We start from the raw sequence: 14,203 nt of genomic DNA on the forward strand, positions 1-14,203 counted from the left end.
CATTTTCATGTGTAAAATTGACAAAAAATGGCAAATAATGTCCTAGCACCCCCTTTTTTCAGAGGAACCTCAGTTGGCACCCCTCCTTTTCAAAGTGTCTGGATCCGGCCCAGTCTAATGATTGTGTAACTTCATTGGCATAATATAGTGATTATGTGACTCCTAAGACAGTAATGCAGAACCTCTTTTTTTGTTTTTTTCAGATTTTTTTGTTCAGTAGAATTTAGGACTTTGAACACTATAGAAAGGAAATGGACATAATATGGGATTTTTGTTATTGCCATGTCATGAATAGAATCATAAAATTTGAATATTACCATCATAAAAACAATGTTATAAAATGTAAAAATAAATATCATCAATATAAAATCATAAAATTTAAATATTATATATTATCGAAATTAGAGATAGTTTGAAAATTCTATTTGTGTATTTGTCTGGCTACTTCCTATATTTTTTTTTTGTCAATTTTGTCAGATCATAGACTTGTAATTAATTTAATTATAGGTCTCTGGTAAGATGTTTATACACATAATGGAGGTGTGCATTGCCAAAGACTACTGATTTTCATTTTCAATAGTCCAAAGAGTTACCCATGTGGTAAAAAAATCAAAACATCTGCAGTGCACAGTGAGATAATTGAAATATGTCAATATAAAAAAAAATAATAATCTCTTTTATTTAAATAGAATAGCATATTTAGTCCTTATAGACTAGTTTACAATATGGTCTTGTATATATGTACGTAGTATATAACACAAAGAATAAAATGCAATTAATGTGATTAAAAGTAACACAATAAAATAACAACAAAAAAATAACTACACTTAATAATATATTAAAATTAGTTACATTTCTAAAATAATTTTCTATAGTATTAAGTATCAGTCTTTAAAAAAACAGACAAGGTGATTCATGCATGTCAAAAACCCACCAAATTAACTTTTATTTCTTGTTCAGAAATAGCTATAGACCACATAACCAGTCTTAGTTTTTCCTTTGGTTATTGCACTTTTGAGATAAAAATTATATAGATTGTGTATGATATTGGAACTTTGTAAGAGTTATTGTTCTTGATTTGGTTGATTTTTGTGGGAGATAAATGTATGATATTCTAAAAAGTGCAGATCTGAATGCAGAAATGATTATCGCTACGTGAATGTGTAGCATATGTAGACTAAAAAGCATTGTTTGGTGTTTTTTTTTCTACACCATGGATCACTTTACCATTGGTAGTGTCTGAATTTGATGTGGACTGGTACTTAAAAACATAAAGTACACAGGTGTTAATTGATTCAAAGACTTGTACACTAGTATAGCTTTTCTATATATAAAATAATCAGTCATTGGTAGCCTTCTCAATTTGTCAAATAATATATGTGATGGTGTCATAACATTTTGCACATTTAGAAAGATATGTGCAACCCTTTTCAGTAACTTTAAAAAATAACTATTAGTATTTACATTGTTTTTACTTTATGAATTGGATCATACAGTACAACAATAATTAAAATGTGGGGGAATAGCATTGTTGTATACTTTAAGTAGAGCTTCAGTAGACATAAAACATTTAAGATGCTACAACACACAAATTTTCTTTGAAATTTTATAAGTTAAAATATCATTTTGGTAACAGCAAGATAAATTAAAATCATTGTAAACATCTAAAAGTTAGAATTTTCAACAATTTCTAGTACAATATCATCTATGTTAACAGATATTTTTCTACATTTATATAGTTTCTCCTTAGTGACAACAAGCATAAATAGTTGCATGTGAATAAACTAAACAATCTGAATAGTCATTGACAAATAATATAAACAAAAAAAGGGTCCAAGGATAGATCCTTAAGGAACACCTATAGTAATACTTCTTTGCTCTGATAAAACACCATTCCAACCAACACAATGCTCTCTGTCAGACAAATGTCAAACCAGTTTCACAAACGCCAATCATTTTAAGTTTATGTTAAATCATGTGACCTGGGCATATAAAAGCCGTTGCAATCGTTGTATAATCCTTTAGGCTTATATATATATATATATATATATATATATATATATATATATATATATATATATATATATATATATGTATACTATACACTTTATTATAGTGTGTTATATATATATATATCTATATATATATATGTATACTATACACTTTATTATAGTGTGTTAACATCTTAATCTGTATCGTTGTACAATCCTTCAGACTTGTATAATTATTTTTGTTTGTGCTGCATCGTCATGACTGGACGCTCCGATACCCATTAAGTTTGCTGGTTGTGACAGTTTCCTTTAGACTTATATATATATATATATATGTTTTTTTTTCTTCATTTCAAGTTGGATAATCCACACTCTATACATCAAGTGTAGCTGCACTGATTTTAGCCGAGCAGTTTCAGGTGGTCGTGCGACACACTTATAAATATGTAGGGTCAATATCTAACGCAATAAAACCATAACCAACATATTCATACAGTACCATTTATCTTAATAACATCATCTTTCATTTTTCAATAAAAGAGAAAATAATATATAATTGAATTAAAATAAAATTAATCACCTGATATGTGGTTCCACAATGCAATATATTTATACACATTGTCGCTCATTATATTTATTTATTTTTTACGATTATTCATTGTTATTGTTATTATTATTATTATTAGTATTTTACTTTTGTTAATCATGTACACATATGCTTATGAAACATATCTACCGCGCCGATAGCTCCAGTTGTGTGTAGTATAATGTCGCGTGCGTTCTTCTTTAAAAAAAAACTCCGGTTTATACCTAGTCATAAAGCTAAAGTCCCAAATAATAAAAATAAAACATTTTATTTTTTTTATTTACTTTTTTCCTTATTTTACTATCTTATCTTACTACTTTGGCTTATAAATACATTTTTTATTTGTTTCTTTGGCTAAACTTTTGGCTGTTCTTAAGCCCACGTGTAAATTTTGGATTTACATTTACACTTGTTAAATTCTAAAAGTTGACCAATCTAATCAATGATAATAAATCCAGTTTCCAAACTTATTAAAAAAAATTTGGTCAACCCATTCACCAGAGGCATGGGCTGGAACGGTCTCGTGTGCCGTCAGTAAAACTGCGTACTAACGTCATGTGCTAGCACGGTAAAATCAGGCAGTCTACATTTACATACACTTTTTAGCTCAGCATAAACTTTTCGACAATTCTAAATAAACATACACCTTAGGTAAAAACACCCTTAGTAATAATTCGTTCTCTTTTTGATCTGGTGGTCACAGAGCTTAGACTGAAGTCTCGCATAGCGATCGACATCGTCTAAATTGCAATATAAAGTTTATTGTGTTACAATGTATATAAAGGATACTTCTAAAGAGAAGTAGCATTAAGTATTAAGTAATCTTTTGGCGAGAGTCTCGCGGTAAGAGATAGACATCGTCTTGATACCATTAAGTTAATTGTGTTTTAGAAGGATTAAGTAAAAATAGAATACTTTGCTCATTTTGTTTCAATAAATGTTCTATTGAGGAACTCACTGAGCATACTCAGTGAGAAGTTTCTATTAAGGGTTTGAGTTTATTTTGACTTAGTTAGACTAATTTTGAGTATAGAGAATAAATATATCATTGTGTTTGATATAATTGTTTTACTGTTCTGGCGTCAATGATAGTTTTAACTTAAGAGTGAATAAAGATCCCTAAAAGATACGGGGCGCCGAATGGGACACTTGTGGTTTTGTACAGACAAAAGTGAATTTTGTTAAACAAAAATGAATTCAGATTAACAAAATTTATAACATACTACAAATTTTCAATTTGTGTCGGAAAATTCAATTCTGTGTTACAAAATTAAAGTCAATTTTGTATGCAAATTAGTTTTCAGAATCCTTTGGATATGCAAATGAAAAATCTCATCACGATTTTGTATAGAAGGTTCGTCATTGGATATAGTAACCGCGGGTCTCGCAGACGCAGTTTTCGATTACTTCGAGCAAGGACATATCATATGGGTGATGAGCTATTCACAAAAATAAGTAATATATAATAAAGTATTACTTTTGCCGAATAGCGCATCAACCATATGATATTCCCTTGCTCGAAGTAATCGGAAACCTGCGAGACCAGCGGTAACTATATCCAATGAGAGGCCTTCTTCTAAAAATCGTAATGAGAGAGAATTCGTTTGCATAACCAAGGGTTTCTGTAAACTAATTTGCATATAAAATTGACTTTTGTGACGCAAAATAAACTATTGTTTCACAAAATTGATTTTTGTGACACAAATTTGAATTCTGTGCCACATAATTGACTTTCGTGACACAGAATTGATATTTTGTTTAAAAAATGAGTTTTGTTATTACAAAATGAAGTGATCATAAACAAGTCTGTGTAACATAGTTTTGCACGACAAAAATAATTTTGTTATTACGAAATTCAGTTTTGTGTACACAAAATTGATTTTAATTACAAAAAGATCAAATCCCATTCGGCGCCCCGTAAAAGAACCCAATGAGAAATATAGAAATAAGAAACATTTAACGTAAACGCTTGGTACACGTGACACAATTATACTGGCTTCGGTCTGAAACCAAACTGTAATTAACTTATTAGTTGATAAACATTCATAAAAAGTATCAAACACATATCTATTTTATTGACGATAGGTAATACCGGGAGTGAACGTGAAAACGAACACATTTGATTAGTAACATGTTTAAAAGTAATCAAAGAACTAATTCTAATTAGACTGAGTGTTATACATGTATGACACGCACATCGCTTAATTTCCTCTATGCCCTATTTTTTTGTATCAAAGTCATTGTATCATACAACATGTACATGTATATGCGGGGCAATCAAGACAAATTGTTCGTGTATCCAAGACATATACATACAAGTTAATACACGTTTAAATTTTAGGTATGATACAACGTCGTTCACTTTAATCAACTACATAAACAAGAGCTTTGCCTATGTTGCCTTGCTGCATAAAGATTATTGATCAGAATTTCATATAGTGATAACACCATGAATTGATTGCACAAAGTCAAGAAACAAAAGAGAACAAACCCACGGCAAACCGAAAACCCCAAAGTTTTCAAGTTCGAAATACAGACCATAGAAAAACAAAATCAAATTTACAAACTGAACAATCCTTGAAACATGCCCCTTTACCCATAAATGTGTGCATGGCGTGACAGATATAATACCCTTTTCCAAAGACAGATAGATGTCCGTAGATGGAAATGATGATAAAAATAACGCAAAATTGACGATAAAGTAACGCCGGTTGTGTAATATATTAGCAGATCTTGTCAAAATTACTGGTTCAATGCTTTATTCCTTAATTTGCAAGCCGCGACATAGACAGTGATCAAAATACTATAGCTAGTTATACCCTTATATATTGATGGGGGTTCTCTTCTTTCCGTTAAACAAGGTAGCATCTCTTATTCGTTACTCATTCCATACCACTGACTGAATTTGAATGAAGATTTCACAGATTCTTTATTACATGTTCCCATTGTGCACCTCCTATTTTAGATTTTTATCAGAATCATATCTTTGTCAATTGTGAATATGGGGACGGGGCGTATCTCTTATCGGGTCCGTTACTCCTCCTATACCACTGAATGGAATTGAATGAAACTTTCACAGAATCTTTATTTCATTTTCCCATTGATTGTGCACGACCTATTTTTGATTTTCACCCGAATCAAAATGGATCGTGAAGTGGGGTATCAAATTAGATGTTTTTGTTTGATCACCCAGAATTACTAAAATAAAAAAAAACAAAACATATTGATGTATAAAGATTTCATTGTAAAAAAAGTTTAGATAAGATTATTTTTATATGAATAAAGACAAAATATCTCAACCAACTGTTGATCACTTTATGCAAATGACGACCTCTGTAAATAAGAGAAAACAAGTACTATCTTTAAAAAAAAGATAGCCGACGCAGTAAAATTTTGTTCTTTTTTACTTCTAAGTTTCTACATTTCTTTCAAGAAAGTAACACATGGCAAGCAATTTTTAAGATTCCGATAAAGTTTTTTTTCGAACGCAATTCCAAATTTTCGATACAGATTTTTCGAACGTCACTAAGGTATCAGTATTTGGACAATCGGGAACAAGAACTGCGATCAGGTGACTTGCGTTTCTATAGAAGAGCGTCCCAAAGGTCAAAGGGGAAAAAAAGCGAAGCTATTCCGACTGCGTCGGAAAAAGTTTAATGAACACCAGTCACGCGATCGAGGTGTCGTTTAATGGTAAATTCCCGGCGGTCTACACTACAAAAAAAGAAAATGATTGAAATAGTACAATATGTGGGAATACACATTCGTTCGAGAAAAAATAAATATAGTGTAATATACTCGGAGGTCTACCGAATCCCCTGGCCTTCCCCGGTTGAAAATTTTCTACATACTCGGTTTCAGTACATATTTTTTTTACTATATAATAGCTCTTTATAAAGACAAATCGCATAATATTTTTGATAAATTTAAACATATTTGACTGGGAGGGTAACTCCCATGAGAGAGAGAGAGAGAGAGAGAGAGAGAGAGAGAGAGAGAGAGAGAGAGAGAGAGAGACTAGTGGAATAAGTTGTTTTGATTAATTCTTTTAAAAAGGCTACAAAAAAATATTCAAATCATTTTCATATCTGATTTAAAAGTCAATACACATAAAAAGTGAAAAGTAGAATTATATACGGACTAATTGAAACAATACAGTCAAAGAGTAATCGAGTTATGCTTGCTAACGACTGCAGCAGTGTTTTTACTTCTGCTTATCATGCATGTTTCATACATTCATTGTATATAATATTATGAATAATACCTGTACATGTTGACTGGAGCAAGTGAGTTCCCAATTCCGGCACAATTCAAAAAATTAGAACAAGTTTATGGCGCTAATGATACCTTTAAGAATATGTAATAGGCACAAAAGGACGTTACCTTGACACATGCTGGATTTTCACATGAATGGCACCAATCTAATTGAAATTAAACCTATCATTTGTTCCATTCAGTCACTGCAGTAAGGCACATTTAGTGACTGAATGGAACAATTAATAGGCTTATTTTTAATTAATTTGAATTGACACTACCCATCTTTCAGTGTTCAACCCAGAGATTAGCATTCTGCTTTGCAAACTTTGACCTTACAGTGTTTCTGACGAATTGCCAAAATTAAGTCATTGGGCACATCTAAATTTATAACATAAAGAATTTAGTAAAGTCACTGTGATTTCGCATGCAATCTCTAGTTTTTTCGAACTTCTCCGCGTTTTACAGCATCATTCACAAAGTGAATACATAGAGCAGTTGGTAGAAAACTACCAGTGTATATGTATTCCTCCGTGTTTTTGGTCATCCGCTTTTTATTTCTATCATTGTTCCGTGGAAAGGCAAATTCAAAATATTGAAGTCCTATTGATTTAATATAATGAGCAAGTATCACATTTAAAGCAAAACAAACTAAGTATGGCACGGTTTCAGTACTTCTCAGACTCTCAAAGAATCAAGCAAAATGCACGTGTATAAGATTAATCAATGGAACCAAGATTCTAGCGGAAACCAAATGAATGTAATCCAGGGACAAAGATCAGACATGGAACAACAAAGATCATTAAATAACAAAAATAATACGTACAAAGCAACAAAAGTGAATGAGCAATTCGGACTCAACTAAAGACTGGGAGCATGGACCAGATGCACCGGAAGAATCGTAAGCGTCCTCTGCTTTTCAAGAAACGCCCATTGATCTTCTCATAAAAAGTCAAGCCCGAGATAGACGAAAGAGGAAAGGAAAACTATGACACGTTGACAAATCGGTTCTCATGGTACAGATGGTTACACCATAATGATCCATCAAATCCCCGAAATTAGGATTGTTTAAAGATAATACGTCATTTATATAGCGGAAACTGAGATTAAAGGATCTAGCTAAACGAAATTCTTTCTTTCGGATCAGATCAGCTATAAAGTCAGCCTCATAAGAGTGAAGGAAAAGGTCAGCAAGTAAAGGAGCACAATTTGTTCCCATTGGAATGCCGACCTTTGTTGAAAAATATGCGCACAATTGTTAGTCTGCTCAAACTTCGGAAAAAAGATAAAAAGCCCGCGATAAAAGAGGAGACCAATGGATATTAACAATGTGTTAAAAACCTATTTCTTAACCTGACAGATGATGCAAGTGGTATCAACGTTTTCAATGTAGTAATATTAATATTAAACAACCACTCTTTAATTGTAAGAATCACGCAATGGGTGGAACATAATTTTTCTCCCTTTGTTTTGTTTTTGTTTTTTTTTTTATGGTTTTGTTTTTATGTTTTTATGTTTTTGTTTTTGTTTCTTTCGTTTGTTGGTTGCTGTGGCAACATCTATTCACCCCCGGATATGAAGTTTTCATATCACATCTCATACCTTATGCCAGTGTCATATAGTTCATTTTGATTAAAATTGATAAAGTCAATTTTAATGTTGAAATTTCATATTAAATTTCTAAATTTTCAAATTTGGAATATTTAGAGTTTAATTCTAGGTATTTGAACATTGAGTTATTTTGATAACACATAAAGTTTTAGTTTTATATTCCCACAGATGGCAAAAAGCTCTCTTCAATGAAATTAAGTGGAAAAGGGTTTCTTGTTTGTTCTGAAGATTAATTATCTAAAATTAACCAGGCTTTGGGCCCAGTTTATGAGATAGGTGTAGGCTTAATTACTTGATTGCGCAATTGAAATCAGCTCTATTGTGTCAAGCCGGACGCTTAATCCAGTGGTAGATAATCTGAACAATAGGCAATTTACATATCTTGCCTGTCAGAAGACCCCGAGTCAGTAACGTAGTAACAAACAGTGCCCTGAATCTATACAGTCATTACCAGCGCCTGTCTGTCTGTCTGTCCGTCTGTACTCTACTAGCTATTCCCCCACGGGAAACAAGAAATTTGTAGTGTGTCAATTGGTGGACGAACCAAAAGATCCAGAGGACAGACAGATTCATCATTGATGTCAAGTGGTTATTGGTTGAGGATGAGACCCAACAATTCTACCCAAGGAACATCCACCTCCCAGGAGAAGGAGACGATACCACCAACAGAGCATGTAAACCAAACAACCCAAGGGGCAGAAGGGGGTGTTGAGACTGGCATCCTTGTGGACCTTCCAGTCCAGACCAGACCAGTTCTACAATCAACAGGCACAGAGACTATATCACCAGTGACATCAGAAACTCCAATACGATCTCCAAAGGTACAAGTATCCCTGGAAAGATTCAATGGGTCAGGTGACGCCACCCAATGGTGGTCTATGTTTATGACTTTCTTAACACTTCAAAGAATCTTGCCAGCCGAAGGTGTCAATGTTCTACCTTTCTATTTAGATGGCATTGCCAAACAATGGTATTATATGACCAGTTCTACTGTAAGAAAATCCTTACAACTACTTAATACTTCATTCATTAACCGTTTCAAAACTGATGAAGACGATGATATTTGTTTAACCGATCTTAAACGAGAGCGAAGTGAACCTGTTGATGAATTTATTCACCGAGCATTAAAATACAACAAAAATGATAGTTGCAATGAAAAGTTTCTCATTAAATTATTATACAGAGGTATAAAAGAGTCAATCAGAAACATTGTTATGCCTCAAAATCCAACCTCAGTGGCAGATCTTATCGAAAGGGCAAAAAGAGCAGAGTTAACAATCAAAATGGGAGAAAATGCTCCAGATTCGAAGGAAAACATTTTTATGAGTGCTATTCAATCAATGGAAAAAACATTCGCTGACAAACTTGAAAGTTGTATGCAATCTATAGCAGCCATTTCAACATCAAATATAGAAAACCAACCCAGACATAATTTTAAAACTAATTATGTTCATGAACAGTCATTTCAGATGCCTCGCAGCCAGAAGCAGCAGCAGCAGCAACAACAGCCTAGAATTCACCAGCAAGTGCCAAGATCGTTTGAGAGAACCAGGGGATGCCAGGGTTGTGGTAAGTCCTGCAGATTAAGGTCACTATGCCCCGCCAATAATATGATATGCCACTATTGCCATAAGCCTGGTTATTACATGAGGGTCTGCATTAAGCGAAGTCAAGATATGTCACAAAGGTCAGGACGCTAGGAATTCGGGCCTGCCTTTGGGCAACAGTCTAGAGGTGGGCACAAACATAATTCTAACCCCTATCTCAGAAACTATCTGTCAAAATCTTACTCTAAACAAGAGCAAATTTTTCCCGTCACATCTTTAGATTCGGATAAGTGTACGACAAAAGTTTTCATAGGAAAAACTCACACCAAGGCTCTTATTGATACAGGAGCTAATATTTCAGTTATCAGTAGGGAGTTTTTGGCACATACTCCTTATCGAGTTAAAGCATTGAATGATAGTCACATCAAGCAAGTTTTAGCTGCTAATGGACAACAGGTGCAGGTTTTAGGCAAAATTGATATTGATATTTCTATAGGGGACCACATTTTTACTCAAACTTTTCATGTTTTAGATAGGCTTCATCATACTCTTATATTGGGTGTTGATTTCATGAAAAAGCATCATGCTTTTCTCAACTTTTCTGAGTGTACTCTGGAGTTAAAGTCGAATTCTCAGGTAGTCATAGGGTCCATTACATTGAAGACAGGTCTTGCACGCACTAAAAAGGCAGTGAATATTCCATCTAATTCTGAAACCCTCATTACTGTCTCTGTTTCGAAACAAGCTGACAATAGTACAATTCTCTTGGAACCAATTGAGGCTAAATGTCAACTACCTGAAGGTTTGGTTATAGCTAAGTGTCTTGTTAAGGTTCACAAAGGAAAGGCTGTGATACGAGTTCTCAATCCAACAAATTCTGATGTCAAAATTAGGGCTCACAAAGTAGTTGCTAAGATCTCATCGGTTCAAACTGAACAAATCTACTCTCTAGATGACACAGGTCCTAGTTCTTCAAAGACTCAAAATCATTCCAGTTCTTCACCTTCGGCTTCTTCTAGTGACTTGTCCTTTGATTTTAAAAACTCTTGTTTGTCGCCTGAGGAAAAACAGAAACTTTTGGCCTTCTTACAAAGGAACAAATCTGTCTTTGCAACATCAATGGATCAACTTGGTTGCACTCCCTTCTATCAACACCACATTGAAACTATCCCAGGTGCAAAACCAATCAGATCTGCTCCTTATAGGCAAGCACCCAAAGTTAGGGCGGAAAAAAAAACAAGATCGCCAAATTGCAGAGTTTCAAAAGCTTGGTATTGTTGAACCCTCTACTTCTAATTGGGCGTCACCAGTAGTCATGTGCTTCAAAAAGTCTGGTGAAATGAGGATGGCAATTGACTACCGAAAATTAAATGCTGTCACTGTTCCCCAATCTTTTCCTCTACCTCATCTTGACAGTGTTTTTGATGCCATTGGGGAGGCAAAGGCTCAATATTTTTCTTGTGTTGATTTAAAATCTGGCTTCCATCAGGTACCATTGTCTGACGAAAGCAAGCATAAAAGTTCTTTTATCACTCAGTCAGGAATCTACCAATTCACAAGAATGCCATTTGGTCTGATGAACAGTCCTATCACTTTCCAGGCAATGATGTCCCATGTTCTTAGAGGCCTAAATTGGAAATTTCTCTTGGTGTATGTGGATGATATTTTGGTTTTCTCTCGTACATTTGAAGAACATCTCAGTCATTTGTCCCAGGTTTTTGACAGGTTACGTGAGGCTAATTTAAAACTTCACTCAAAGAAATGTCACTTTGCAGTGCAGGAATTAAAATTTCTAGGTTACGTCATATCTCGCGAAGGTGCCAAGGTCGATCCTGAGAAAACAGAGGCAATCAACAATGTCCCAGTTCCAAAAACTCAAAAACAGTTGCGTTCAGTACTTGGTATGGCAAATTTCTATCGAAGGTTTATCAAGGACTACAGCAAAATAGTCGCTCCCATGAATGCTCTTCTTCACAAAGATCAGCCAGTTAGGCTCAAGTGGACACCTAAGTGTCAGACGGCTTTTGAAACTCTCAAGCATTCTTTAGTCACTGCCCCTGTTCTTGGTTACCCAAATCTTGAGAGACCTTTCATTCTTACATGTGATAGTTCAGATGTTGCAGTTGGCTTTGTTCTTGGTCAATTAGATGATGAGAAAAAGGAGTATGTTATTGCTTATGGGAACAAAACCTTGACCAAAGAGGAGAGAAATTACACAACCTCAGAGAAGGAACTCTTAGCTATTCTTAAAGGTGTTGAAGCTTTTCGACCTTACCTCTCACATAACCATTTCACTGTAATAACTGATCATCGGGCTCTCATTTGGTTGAAGACAGCCAAACACACAGGTCGTTTGGCCAGGTGGATGCTAAAATTACAGGAGCTTCAGTTCGATATTATACATAGGTCAGGTAAAAGCAATGTTGTGGCTGATTGTTTGAGTCGCCTCCCTAATCCTTTAATAACAGAAAAGATTGATTCTATTTCAGCCCCAAGTCAAGGTTCTTCTGATATCCAAGCTTCCACTTCTTATAGCGAAGATAATACTGATAATATGGGTACAGCTGTTACCTTCTTTTACAATTTTGATCATTTCCACCCTAGTTTTGAGCACCCAGCTGTATCTGCTATTGATACAGCCCTCGCTGAAAACCCTGTTGATAAACCAGATCTCCTCCAGTTGCAAAAGGACTGTCCAGAATTTTCTTGTGTCTATAAATATCTTGAGTTAGATGAACTTCCTGACGATGCTAAGTTAAGAGACAAGGTTGTTTCTGAGAGCAAACATTTCCAACTAGTTGATAAAGTGCTTTACCATATGTATCAAAAGAGATGCAAAGGTCAGGAGGAGGAAATGCGACAACTCAGACAAATCGCACTTCCAAAATGTTTAAGATTAGATGCTCTCAAGTCATATCATGATTCTTTGGCAGCAGGTGGACATTTCGGTATCGATAAGGTCAGTAATTCTTTAACTCAAAAATATTGGTGGAAAGGCATGTATCAGGATGTTACTGATTATGTAAAATCCTGTGAAAGGTGTCAAAAGGCCAAACAAAATTGTCACCCTAATAAGCCCCCTTTGACTCAAATGCCTCAGGTTGGTCGATTCGAGAGATGGCACATTGATGTTCTTGGTCCACTTACAAAAACAAAGGAGGGTTATGAGTACATTCTGCTGATAGTAGATGCATTTAGTAGATTCTGTGAAGCTTTTCCTATGCGCACTCAAAGTGCAAAAGAAATTGCCGAGAACCTCTATAGTGGTGTCATTACAAGGTATGGGAGTCCAAGAGTTCTCTTTAGTGATCGTGGTCAACCTTTCATGTCTAAGATTGTCAAGGCTATGTGTGAAATCTTTCAAATCACACAGCATCACAGCACCTCATACCATCCTAACACCAATGGAACCGTCGAGCGCCAAAATCACACCTTGGCTCAGTCTCTTCGCACTTACTGTAACAACAGTCATGACATATGGCCCTCTCTTATTCCTGGAATCATGATGGCTTTTCGTAGGTCTGTTTCATCTTCTACAGGGTTTTCACCGTATTATATGGTTTTTGGAGAAGAAATGAAAATTCCATTTGATATAGCGTTGCAACCAAAGGACTCTTTACCCCCAGAATCACTAGAGTACATCAAGCAGTTCCTTTCTAATCTAAAGATAGCCCATACAATTGCTTCTCAGAATGAAAGTGCACAAAAGGAAAAGAACAAAGTCAGGCATGATAGAAATGCAAGAACTCAACGCTTTGCTATAGGAGATCTTGTATTGTTGAAAAACCACAAGTTTCCCAAAGGTCAAGCTAGAAAACTCTGTGACAAGGCTAATGGTCCTTATCGCATTGAGGAAATTGGACCAAATTTCACATATGGTATTCGGAGAGAGTCGGATCAAAAGCGTCAGGCGTCCCTTATCAATGCAACAAACTTACAACTTTACATGCACCCTGATCCAATTAGGAGAAACTTGTCGTTGAACAACCCTCCACAGATTGATAATGACCCTGAGTCAGACATTGAATCTTTGAGTGATCATGATATTGAACCTGCCCCTCTTCCACAAAACCTCCCAAGATCTCAAACTCCTGTTGACCCAACTGTGAAGTATCGCATTAAGAAGCTTGTTAGGGGTAGATTTAAGGCTGGTCGTAGAGAAATATTAGTCAATTGGGAAGATGGCTCATGCTCATGGGAGCCAGATGAATCTT

The sequence above is a fragment of the Perna viridis genome, chromosome 7, assembly GCF_037379345.1.
Source record: "Perna viridis isolate PV_CMFRI_1.1 ecotype Kerala chromosome 7, ASM3737934v1, whole genome shotgun sequence".
Taxonomy (NCBI): Eukaryota; Metazoa; Mollusca; class Bivalvia; order Mytilida; family Mytilidae; genus Perna; species Perna viridis.